Raw genomic sequence first — 12,178 nt, 5'->3', positions numbered from 1 at the left:
CTGAAATTGATTTTTTGTTACATGGCCACTATTCAACAGATATTTTGCAAATAATGAGGCAACTATGCTTCAGAGATGTTTTAGTATTTTGTCTTTAATGCCTAAAAGCAAATAATGACAAATACCATATGATCTAATTATTAAAATTATATTTTTAAAATAAGTGTTGCAAGAGGGGAAGAGGATGAAACTGTTCCCAAATTTAGCAGTACCAAGCTGTCAAAATTCAGATACAGAAAGACTCTAGCAAAAATAATTTTCTTAAACACCTATACATACTCTCTTTAATAGGCTGATCAAGAGTTCTTTTACCTATTGTAATGTAAATTATATAAATCATCCCTAATGCCTTTATGTGGACATCACCTTTTCCTGACTGATATCGTGGGTGTATACTATCACTGTCACCAAATATGTCTTGTCTATGTTAAACTCTCCCTGCATTAATCTGCTGTGCTTTCTTTCACGATTAAATGAATTCTATTCACATAAAATTGTATTTTCAGCAGTAGTTGTTCAATGCCTCAGTAATGGTTTCCAAAAAAATGGATTACAGCAGCTTTTTATCATATAGTATAGCTTATTCAGTGAGTTATTTTTGTAACAGAACAAATACTTATTTCACTGGCCTTTTTTGAATGTAATAATTTTCAATTTACAACCAGTCTGTGAGATTGGCAGGCTTCAGGAAATGAGTTCATATTATTTTATTCTATAATTTTAGAAAAAGTATTGTCTACAGTATTCATCATCAAGCGCCACGAGGCATTTGCAATTACAAAGTAAAAATTATTGCATGCCTCTATAGCTTTTTTAATTTCACATACATCCTCCAATTTTTTTTTTAATTTATACTAAATTTTAGACAATAAATATTCTTTCCCATTACCAAGCAAGTTTATAAACACCAAGTATTTAATTCATACTTCAATTTTGTTTCCCAAATGAGTTCTACTGTTCACTCCCTCAGGTTCTTATAATCATTGTAGCAAAAGGAAATAGTAGTATGCTAAAACACAAGTGGGAAGGTTTGGGAAAAGACAACCCCAAGAGCCATTATAGGACTCTACTATTAATTACATAAATAGCCCAAAGAAAGTTATTAAAGTTCAAATGAACAAATACAGATAAACTGTTTGAAAATAAAGGCAAATGCAACCACCTTTTTTTTCTTTTAATATACAAAGATAACTATCCAAATCAAACACCCTAGAGACTTTAAAATGCTTTGTCTCTACTTAAATGTTACTTTACATAGAGATATTTTAAAAGACCAATTTTCTTTGACAAGCTAAAGTGTGCTTGTAAGTTACAGTTATAAAATCTGATGCTTTCAGATTACATTTCTACAAGTTAATTTAGTCATCTCATACTTGTAGGCAATTTTCCTCTAAGTGACTAGATTGTTCTTCTTGTTGGAGATTTCCACTCCTCCTCCTCCTCCTTTCTCTCCCTCCTCCTCTTTTTTCATATTCAAATACAACTCAGAAATAAAGTTGTCTGTAGGGTGGGAAGAGGATATATAAAAACAAGAGTAAGCGAACACTTAATAAGGCACTACGGAATGAACAACAGAAAAAAAAAAGCAGTAAAGTAAAAGAAGGGGCAAGTAGAATGATGTGGAGTAACAGAAAAGAAAATTTAAACAGGAGAGACTGGTGTCTCTTATTTGCATTAGAAAATGTACTTGCTGTCAATATTCCAGCTGCAAATGTATACTAAGATAGATCACAAACAGGCTTCTGGATTTCTGTTCTTCAACATAAACAACGTTAGTCTATATTTAATACTAACCCTGAGGTTCCACAGTCCAGTGCAATTTAAGTCCATACACACACATGCTGCCACCACAAAAGGCACTCTTGCCCCTACCCTTACTAGCAGTCCTGGTATTCCTCTGATTCCTCAAGATCTTTCCTTCCTCACCCAGCTTTTCAGTGTCATGTTCCTGCCAATTCCTTTGCACCATCCATGCAGCTCTGTTAGGTCACTAGACCTATATCTGGTGATGAGCCAAATCCATAAAATCACTTAAGTATCTTTTAAACTCATTTTTTCAGGAGAGAAAAGATGATGCTTTATTATTGAGAGTAGAAGTAAAATACAATGTCACTTCAAATTCAATACATTTTTATTGATAAAAACTGCATAACAAAACGTGTAACACAGAAGAGAACAACAAAAACAAACACTCAATAAAAGCAACAAAGAAGCAGATACATATAAGAGACAAAACACACTCACACCCATTATGCTTCTTCTATGCATGCACAAAAGGAAGAAAAAAAATTTGAAATAAATTATAGTCACCTTCATCAGAATTCATGTTTTAGTAGTGACTAACTTGACGACTAAAGCAATTGATAATTGCATATGCAGTTACTTAGCGGTGAAAAACATCATCAAATGAAGCCAGGCACAAGTGCGACCAATCACAGCTACTGTGTAGTTCTCCAGTATTTTAAAAGGGGGGAGAGGGGAATCCAAGTTCACATTTTACAGCCAGAACAAGTAGTGCTAGCTGACTCCCATTCTCGCTTTTGGTGAAAGTCAGGTTCTTTACTCTCACAGAAATTACCTTTTTCCCCCGCTTCCACCCAAAGTGGCACCATAAAATGAAAGGGAACATGCAAACACCTTCCATTCTCACTGTTCTGCCTGAAGCAACATGCAAAGGACCGGTAACAGCTGACAACGCTGAAGGTCCCAGACTATGCAGACTCTCTAAAGGAAACCTGCCTGCATTCTAGGCATTTTCAGGTGGATGGACGACTTAACGCTATATTTCAGTTTGGGAGATACGTGGAAAACCTGCATAACGAACACAGAACAGCACTGATAACTTTAGACTAGGCTAATATTACTGGGCTGTGTGAATTGGCTCATTTCTTAGCCAACCTTCTTCAGACTAATGGCCTCCCCCACTCCCAAGACCCCAGACACATTGTGACAAAGCCCATGCAGACAGAAAGATACTCAAGCAAGATCAGCTCCCAACAGCTTTAAGGACAAGTCTGTCTGTCTGCCAACTGGTTAGAAATGGTAGCAACATGCACAAGAAATATATCTACATGAGAAATCCAAAACATCTGGAAGCATTTGCAATTCAACCAAAATAGGTTTTGAAGGACTTTTGCCTCTTCAGTTAAACATAACTTCCATCTTAGTAGCCTAACTCTTATTTGTATCTAAGGATTTCAGTTAAGAAGTGGTTTAGCCTACAGCAAAACCTGTTATAAAGGCTGAGCTCTATCTTCTAACAACTTCTCAAACAGATCACACCTAGAGAAAAAAATTACTGTAATAAGACTCCATCAATAAAGAAATCTGAGTCCAAGTGCAGTTTTCCATTATAACACTTTCCATTACACACTTCCTTAGACATCGGAAAGGTGAGAGTGAGGACTGCCAACAGGGCATTGTTTCCTGAAACAGTACAAAGACTTTCTCTCCAGGACTACTATTCTGGTACCCTTCCTTAGCGCTTAGTTTACTCAGAAAATCTAATCCCATTTACCTTCTATTACTACTCAACTGTCATTTTATAAGGATATTTAGCTTTCTGGCAGCTCAATTCTGCCACCATTTTCCAAGCAGAAAGTTCACTAAGTGTCTAAAATGAAAATTTCTTTGCTATTAATACCTGCAATTATAGTCTCCAGTTTTTATGACACAAAAATCACTACAATGATGACGTTCTGTTGCAACACTCCCATCTTGAATTAGAGTTCTTCTCCTTTGCCCCCTTATATTCTGTAGCAAGCTACACTTTTCAGTGACACATCTTCTGTATGTTGAAGCACATGCACATATTCAAGAACAAAATGCTACATTATCAGTCTGTTTTCAATCAAGGTCTTGAAAAGAAAAAGAGAGGGTATTATCAGTTTCACAATCCAAATTCTCTGCAGCAGATGCAGAAATATCACCTTTTATGAGCTGAGATGATGAGCGTGTACTGTCAAAGGAAGGTCATCTGATTCACGTTCGAGTAAAGGTTGAAAATGAGTCAGAATCAAACAAAACATAATTCCTCCCCACTCACACCTTATTCCATCCCTCAAACATGCTTTTTATTAAAAGAGGTTCTAGTTCACAATTTTACACACATGGAGGGTTTGCAAGAAAGGACAACAACAGGACAGAAGAGTGCCCATGAGCTGAAAGTCCCCATGACCCTGCATTAACTGTTTTTGCAGTTAATACAACAAAGAAATCATTCCCATTTTGAAACAAAGACTTTGGTAAAGTCTAGCATGCCTTTGGCATTCTTCACGCAATTCTACCCAAATCTGGCTAAAAAACAAGTCTTCTAGGAACAAAAAAAAAGAAACAAAAAAACCCAAAGTACTTGTATGTGCTTAGTAGAGCCACCTTCCTATGCAACAGCCAGAAATGCCCATTCTCCCTCAGAAGAGTCTGGACTCACTTGAAAGAGAGGTGGGAATGAAGAACAAACAAGAAGACACAAACTAGATGAGAAGTCAGTGTGTGATTTAGAGAGGGACAAAAATATGGGGGAGGGAGGAAGGGGGAGGATGAAAATCAAGAGAAAGCTTAGAAACTTAGAAACTTAGAAAGCTTAGAATTTGGGTGAAAGAACAGGGAACTCCGGGCAACAGGATGAGATCAAAAGAATGACTAGGGACAAAACGATTTTAATTTTGATTCAGAAAGCATCAAAAGAAGAGGAAAAACTAGGAGGGTCCAAAACACTGGTAGCAAATGTGAGGAGGAATATCAGGCCAGCAAATGGGACAAGAAGAAAAGAAAGAGTTAGGACAGACACTGAGGAAGAAATAGCTAGTCTGTGCTCATCAGAGCACTGCCCACTTCACAGCCTTCCTTCCACGCAAAAGCCAGTGTTTAGAAATAGCACTGCTCCCTGCAGACAAACTTCTGAGAACTCTGCAAGGAGAATGGATCTGTCAGCCTCCTCTAACGCTAGCACACGCACAGTCAGATCACAACACTGTTTTGGAGCATCTGTCAAGGAACAAGGAAATGTTCCTGTCAGTCATTCGCTTTGTAAACTGATAGTAGGAAAAACTATGTTCTGTGAGAAACAGAACACTAAATGAAGTCCGGCTTCTGCAATTAAACCAATCTCCTACCTCTGATAGTCTTACCATTCTTATCATAAATAATAAAAATAGAATGGCTCTTTCCTTAATGTAGGCTTTCCTCTATACAGGCTGGAACAACAGTGGATTAAGTATTACAGTTAAAACAAACTCAACTCTTCCAGGTTCCAACATCTCAATATTACCATAGAAGTATATATAATTCCTATTAATATTATCAGAAAAGAGCCAATTTTACTTTACAAATTTTACTTTATAGGTAAGCAAAAGACAAAGTCCCTGCTCTGCAAAGCTTACAGTAATTCAGGTGATTAACAATGGCTCAGATTCAGAAGCTTAAAGAGAAATACTATGTAACAAGGAATCTGAAATGGAACAATAAAATCAATTCAAACAAAGATGTTTAATTCAAGGGCAATATGAAAAATCACAAAGTCCACGGAGTAAAAGGAAAATCCAAAGGAAGGAGGGAAGGTAGAAGTAAAGATAGGAGAAAGGGAACAGGAATGTAGAGGGAATATCACGCTGAACTTTGAAAATAAAGTATAGAGTGCTAAACAAACTGCATGAGTGCAAGGGTCAGAGTAATTGGTCTTTTGGCTAAAGAATTTTACTGGCAGAAAAATCAGAGATGGTGATGAGTAACACAGACCCTAGTCAGGACAGACCTGGTTTTAGATTATTGTAAAAATAAGGGTGTACTTAAACAAGAGAAGCAGTGAATCAGACAAGTCGATATTTTCATCAAGGTTTCTAGGCTGTGAATTCAAAGAGTGGACATGGCAAAAGGAAGATAGGAATGAGGACAAATTGTTCCATATTTAAACTTAACTGATTCATGTTTTCATAACCAAAACGTAATTAAACCACATTCAGTGCAAATATTCTCAATATTCAGTATTAGCAAAAGATTATGGCACAGAATTAGAGAAGGATGTTGGTCAGACAACTTTTTAAATTCAGAAATTTGGAATTTAACAAGTCAACGCGATCAAAGTTTGAAGAATTAAAACACAAATGAGGAAAAGCTTACTCCACTGATTTTAATGGGAACAGAATTTAACCCCTTTAGTCTGTGAGTCTTACTCTATTCAATTCTAAATCATAAAGCATACAAAAAAATAGCTCTGAAATACTGAAACCATTCAGCTTTTTTATTCTATTCCTTGCCATTAGTTTCACAGTAATTTCACCAATATAGATGGTCATATAGTTCTGAGATAAAATCTGAATGTTACAATGAAAAAAAGAAGCGTTATGCTACTTTTTTATGTACTTCAAGCCTTAGAATCACATTCTACTTCAATCATCACGCAGTTTTGAGTGTGTTTTAGACACAAAATAGGGGAGGAAGTTATATATGAAAATATAAATTGCTGAACACAGATTAACCACTAAATTTTCTTGATAAATTTCTTGATTGTGTTTTTCCACAATACATAAAATCTGGCACTTCCTATTTTTAATTCACTCAGGAAAATAAAAGGGACAGCTTGTCTGAATAGGTCAAAAGAGATGAATTTCTGTGATGTTAGGAACAGTTCAGGAGGAAGCACTGAGCAGATGGAGAACCAGCTTACACTGATACCAAATCCTGTGATTTTATTGCAAATCTTTATTGGTTGGGGGGTGGGTTGTTTGGGAAAGGTTTTTTTTTTTTTTTTGGTGGGGGGCAGGGAGGAGGGCAGGTTGCATTTGTATAAATTTCAGATTCCTCCTTGATCTACAGGCACATAAAATAGCAGTATCTCTCAGGTCTATCAACAAAGCCGTAGCTGGGGACTGCCCCCTGCATAATCATCATGACTAAGACCCACGCAGGTGAAAATGAGACCACCCTGGATGAACAGTCTCCACAGAGGGGAAACGGTTGTCCTATCATATGACTGCCAAAAAGGAAAGGAAAGTTCTGATGTGCTGAAATGGGACTATGCGGACAAGCAGGAGAGGAAAGCATGTCAGGGAAGTTCAGAGAGCGTTTAGGGAACGACATAGCAAAAGAAGGAGAACATGAGGAAAAGAAATAACGCACATGCCTATACCGTTTATATCAGGAGAGCATACAAAAGGTAGGAACATTCGTGTGATCTATTACAGAGCCTCAGCTGCAGCAGTGTAACTTTCTGTCAAGAACAGTAACCTGGTTCTAATATCTTAAAGTTGTGCCGCTTACATGATAGCTAATACCTCTCTTTTTATCCTACATGGAGCTCATGCCACCTCCGAACAGCAACGTGAAGTTTTGCCTCTGTTGAATTTTAGACCAAATATGATTACATACATCATAATCTCTCATATATATATATATATATATATATATAAGTCATATTTGGTCAAATATTTAGTGTATATCATTCTACTTATAAATAAATATATTGAACTTACTGAAAATACAGCTGCTCCACATGTAATCATAAAGACATGAAAAGATAATAGAAGAATATTTTTTATTATTTCTAACTTAGTGTTCTCAGAGCTGATAAACAACAATCCTGCATTACTTTAGATATCTCAATGGCAGAAGAAACAGAGATGCAACGTGACATCAGTTTACACTGTACCAGCACCTGTGAGTTGGGGATTTTACGCATCTATTTTGCTGAATCCAACAGGAGAACGGGGAGCATACCTGCATGTTAAAATAAGTATATTTATACTTTTTCTAAAAATCTCTCCTTTAAAGAGGAGAGCTCTGTGAGCCTCTCTACGCTGATACATCTCTGCCTGCTTTATTGGCACAAGAAGGGGGTGGAAGGGGACCAAAGCAACTTTTTAACCTCTAAGAGTTATATTAATAATACATATATTTTTAAAATGAAATCAGAGCAAATTGTGTTCTGCCCAAGTTTCATGAAAATGAACAAGGAATATTATCCATGGTACAAAATATCAGATTTTTCCCATCTTATTTTTCCTATTTGAGGATCTGCTGATCAATGAGTAAAATTGCTCAAGTAGAAAAACGAAGTGGAAAACCTGAGTGTCTTCCAGAAAAGAAAGCTTATGTGTAGACATATGGGCATAAACAATTCCACAGAGCAAGCATACAAAACAACAGTAAGTTGAACTTGGGAAACAAACACCACTGGAGCATGGAAGCCCTGATATATATACTACAATAATCCATATCAACAAGTTAGGCAGTTCTGTAAAAATAACTGATTTTCAACTGTTCTCTAGAGTTTTAAAAGCTCAAAGGATCCTTTTTTAGCATCATAAACATGCCCTTGCCGTTTCTGTTCTTCTTTGCTTGAACAGTATTTACATGGAAATAAGAAAACTGCTCTTCACCTTACAGTTTTTTCTGTCTCTGTCAGTATATCCTCACTTTAAGCACAAGCCTCGCTCCCAAAGTTTATCTTTTCAGCTTTTCCAAGACATCCAGTCTTCCGCATGCTGCTAATTCATCCTCATATTAACATGCATATATCAACCATGAAGATGACAAAAATGCAATGATACAATGCAATACACTCTTCAAAATTACTCAGAAAGGCTCAAAAGCAAGAGGTCAAAAAGACAAAAAAAACCCCAGTGTTTTAGGGAATGGAAAGCACTGCTACCTTACAATTCCTGCACTTACCATTTGTTACTATTACGCTCCAGGAACTGCTCTTTTGATTGTTATTCCACATTTATTTTAGTATTCAAGTGCTAAGGACCTACATAAATTATACGCGTTCTTACAACACCAAAACCATTCTGCCAATCTGAACTACACATCTTCTCTTTTCCTTGCCTCTTAAGGTCACCAGAATCATCCAGCCATGGCCAAAATAAAAAGAGGAAGAAATTCATGTCCAAAATCATATTTTTCACCTTGATACCTATCACCCTGCAACCCAGCATGCTGCTACTGCAATACGTATATTGGCAGCTTTTTCTGTAGTGGTAATGCCTAACATGTAGAAAGAAAATTGAACAGTCCTTGATCAGCTCTGTAATGAGATTTTAGCATCATATTTTTAAACCTAAAGTATCTATTCACAACCAAAACCTAAGGAAAGACTGAAATCTATTTTGGGGCACTTAACACTGATGAGTCAAAGAATTGAGGACAGCTCTTCAAATATGGTAAGATTCTTCTGGCAAAGTAAGGTTATCCTATCACTTCCACTTCTCTTGTTCTTTACGCTTCAGTAGCATTTTTACTAAATTGATTCCAGATATATTCCCTGTAGGCTTCACAATGGACTTGTAGTTTACAGCAGCTAGATGTCAAAAGCAATACAGAAAATAGTTTGCTTTGCTTTTTTCAACTTTAATTAAAATATATATATAATTTTATATACACGTACAAACACATCTTCTAACAAAAAGATGATCTGAAATTACTAAAAAAGTAAAGAAAGAGAGATAAGAACTAAATTATCACCTTACTCGATAAACAAACAGAATAATCCCTAGCAAAGCAGTTCTGTGAGGCTGGTAACATCAGCTATTACCAAAGCCACCCGACAGTTCTTGCTTAAGATCGTTTTCAGCTGCTTAAAAGTTTACCTACTCAGTCTGAAATTTTCCATGTTAAGCATTTGCTCCAGGTAATTTTTATTCACCCTCCTCCCACAAGCACCTTTAAAAAAGTCCTATAATGGCTGCAACATTTTTCTGCCATGGAAGAACCTGGGACAAAAGCTCTCATTCGAGAGGCCCTTGTAAGCTCTTCCTTTGGAAAACTGTAACTACTTTCGTGCCTTGAATTAGCAACTTGAAATCAGGCTTGAAAATCTTTTTGAGATGTATACTTTCTCATTTTGTGAAAAATCTGCCCAGATTTGGCTGAGCTATAAGCTTCAAGAAAACTGAGTTTGTAAATATTTAGTGACAAGATTTGCTGGAGCTTAACAATTAGTCCCCAAAGAATTCAACCTCAGTGAGCTGCTCTATGTGATCTGAATGCAAGTGCCAGTCCCATAAAGCAACTGAATTAAGTTTTCTCTAACCTTTGGTTATTAGTGAAGAGCCAGTGAAGAGCCCCATAAAAAAAGTCTGCATTTAGCAGGAGTCTGACTCAACACTGAATAGAAAGTGTCATCTTTCATACATATAGCAATCCCACTGATGCCAATATCTCTTTAACAGTTGAATAGAGAGGCATTCCAGTTAATGCTATTAGGTAAGTGAATAGGATTTGGAGCACTCTTGATAAAGAGTGTGGAGAGAAGGCAGAGAAAACAGCCTGAAGTGGAGACTAGAACTGGAAGCTTGAAAGAATAAACTGGGATTGACTAATGTGTTGTTTCAAACTAGCAAATTACATGCAGAATCATATTTATAAAAATTTTAAAGAAATATCAAGTTTAGAAACTTAATTCCCTGGAAGTCACAAATATCTCTGTTTAAGTTTTTCTATTAGCCTTAATTTCCTGTCATTACCACTGTGCGATCCCAAACTATCTTTGGTATCCTACCTTGTTCAATTAACAGGACTTTTTCAGGGAATTAATCCAAGGTGTATTTTGAAAGAGAACATTCTCTGTAGGACCCTGCTTTCAATATTATGGCACTTAAATACTACATAGGAGAACAGTTTTCTATCCAAGGTTTTGCCACTAGATTCCTAACTGGTTACATTAATTACATTACTGCATATTACAATAAGTTGCAAGATCCTTCTAAGCTTCTGCAGTGATGAAAAGCAGCAATTTCTACCTCCATTCCCTCTCTAGAACTCCTGTAGTGGTTTGTTGCGACTGCATTGGATCACTACTGTGCAACATTAGAATGCAAAACACCAATATCCTAAGAAAATTCAAAATTATCAGATAAGATGGAGATGCAAGCTTCTTCTCAGATCACCAAAAATATCACTACGTTTTCAGTTTTCACACATAAGCCAAAGAAACTAAGCACAAGAGCAAGAGCATGCAACACTTCAAAAAGAAAAAAAAATCAAGTGGCTATGAATGTTTGTTAAAAGATAACTTTACAAGAGACAATCTTGCTTTACAGCCATGTTGCTTTACAGTCAGTTTGAATTAATTAACATACAAAAAAATTAAGTCTAAAAGGCTACCAGTAGGAACAGCACAAAGGCTGAAGACATTCCTGATTATAAAATAAATATATTACATCTCTGCCATAAAGCTGGAGGAATATTTTAAATTACATACAAGAGAAATATTTTTATATGGGCAAAAGGGAAGAAGGGCAGTATTTAAATTAATGGACTATATATGTCTATAAATAAAAACCTATACAATCAGAGAGAATTAAGAAGATCACAAGTACAAAACAAATTCTATTGAAATAATGCTCTTAAACCCAAGAAGTAAGGGAGAAAAGCTTTCATTTCATGCTTGAAATCATTATCTGCAGAACTCAACACAAAAGGGAGAGATTTAACATGTAAGACAGTAACCAGTACCACCTTTCTAATCCAAGGGATGTTTTTTTCCTTAAGTCCCTTTTTAATTAGCTAGCAAACACTGACATCCCAAGTTTTCATTGAGTCATTTTTAGAAATAAAGTATCAAGCTATTTCAAATTCTAACGCTATCCAGTTTTTCTATCAGTAACAAATGCAAACAATTCTCAGAATCAACTTGTTCAATTGTGCAACAAATTAATGAACTCTGAAGTGCTAGACCAGATATCTCAATTGAGTCAAAACGGTTTAACAATCCTTTTTTTGAGACCAGGGACAGCTAACTTTATTGGTATCTGAAAAAGATGAGAAGTGAACCACAGCATATTGGACTTGCAATAACTGGAGTCAAGGAAAGTCACAAGGTATGACACAAAGCAGAATCTTACTTAAAATGACAGAACACTGGCTCTGATATTACAGGATTAATCACAAGTTAAAAATAACAACCAATACAACCCGCAGTTTCAGAAACCTGATGCTGTTTCTGTGTTCGTGTCAAACTGTACTTTCACGTATACTGTCCTTTACATGTGATTTTTCTCCCCATCACATGACAAATTATTTTAAAATTACTAATGTTGCAAATGCAAGGAACTAGATTAACCACATTCTTCACCCTCAAACTCAGTAATGCTTCCCTTCCTAAGGTAGCTTAACTACCCACTTCCTATATGGAATAAGAAAGAAAAGGGTGACATTTTCTACTACAGTAACTACACATACA

General features: G+C 36.1%; 2 protein-coding genes across 6 annotated transcripts in view; one reads left to right on the top strand and one right to left on the bottom strand.

Moving 5' to 3' along the window:
* Positions 1-12,178, top strand: part of CHRM5 (cholinergic receptor muscarinic 5) — a 58,531-nt gene that overhangs the window by 7,747 nt on the left and 38,606 nt on the right. For 2 of the 5 annotated variants that reach the window (XM_009668824.2, XM_068946292.1), the window contains exon 2: positions 7,591-7,653. The exons of 2 other annotated variants lie outside the window; for them this stretch is intronic. The gene's annotated coding sequence lies outside the window, so the exon portion shown is untranslated. Of the gene's footprint in view, positions 1-6,839; positions 7,154-7,590; positions 7,654-12,178 lie in introns of all 5 variants that reach the window. One more of the 5 variants, XM_068946293.1, reaches the window with a different exon arrangement.
* AVEN (apoptosis and caspase activation inhibitor) overlaps positions 1-12,178 on the bottom strand; it is a 112,723-nt gene that overhangs the window by 71,725 nt on the left and 28,820 nt on the right. The gene's annotated exons all lie outside the window — the stretch shown is intronic.

The sequence above is a fragment of the Struthio camelus genome, chromosome 5, assembly GCF_040807025.1.
Source record: "Struthio camelus isolate bStrCam1 chromosome 5, bStrCam1.hap1, whole genome shotgun sequence".
Taxonomy (NCBI): domain Eukaryota; kingdom Metazoa; phylum Chordata; class Aves; order Struthioniformes; family Struthionidae; genus Struthio; species Struthio camelus.
Note: the sequence above shows the minus strand (reverse complement) of the source record. Positions and strands in the feature narration are given on the sequence as shown.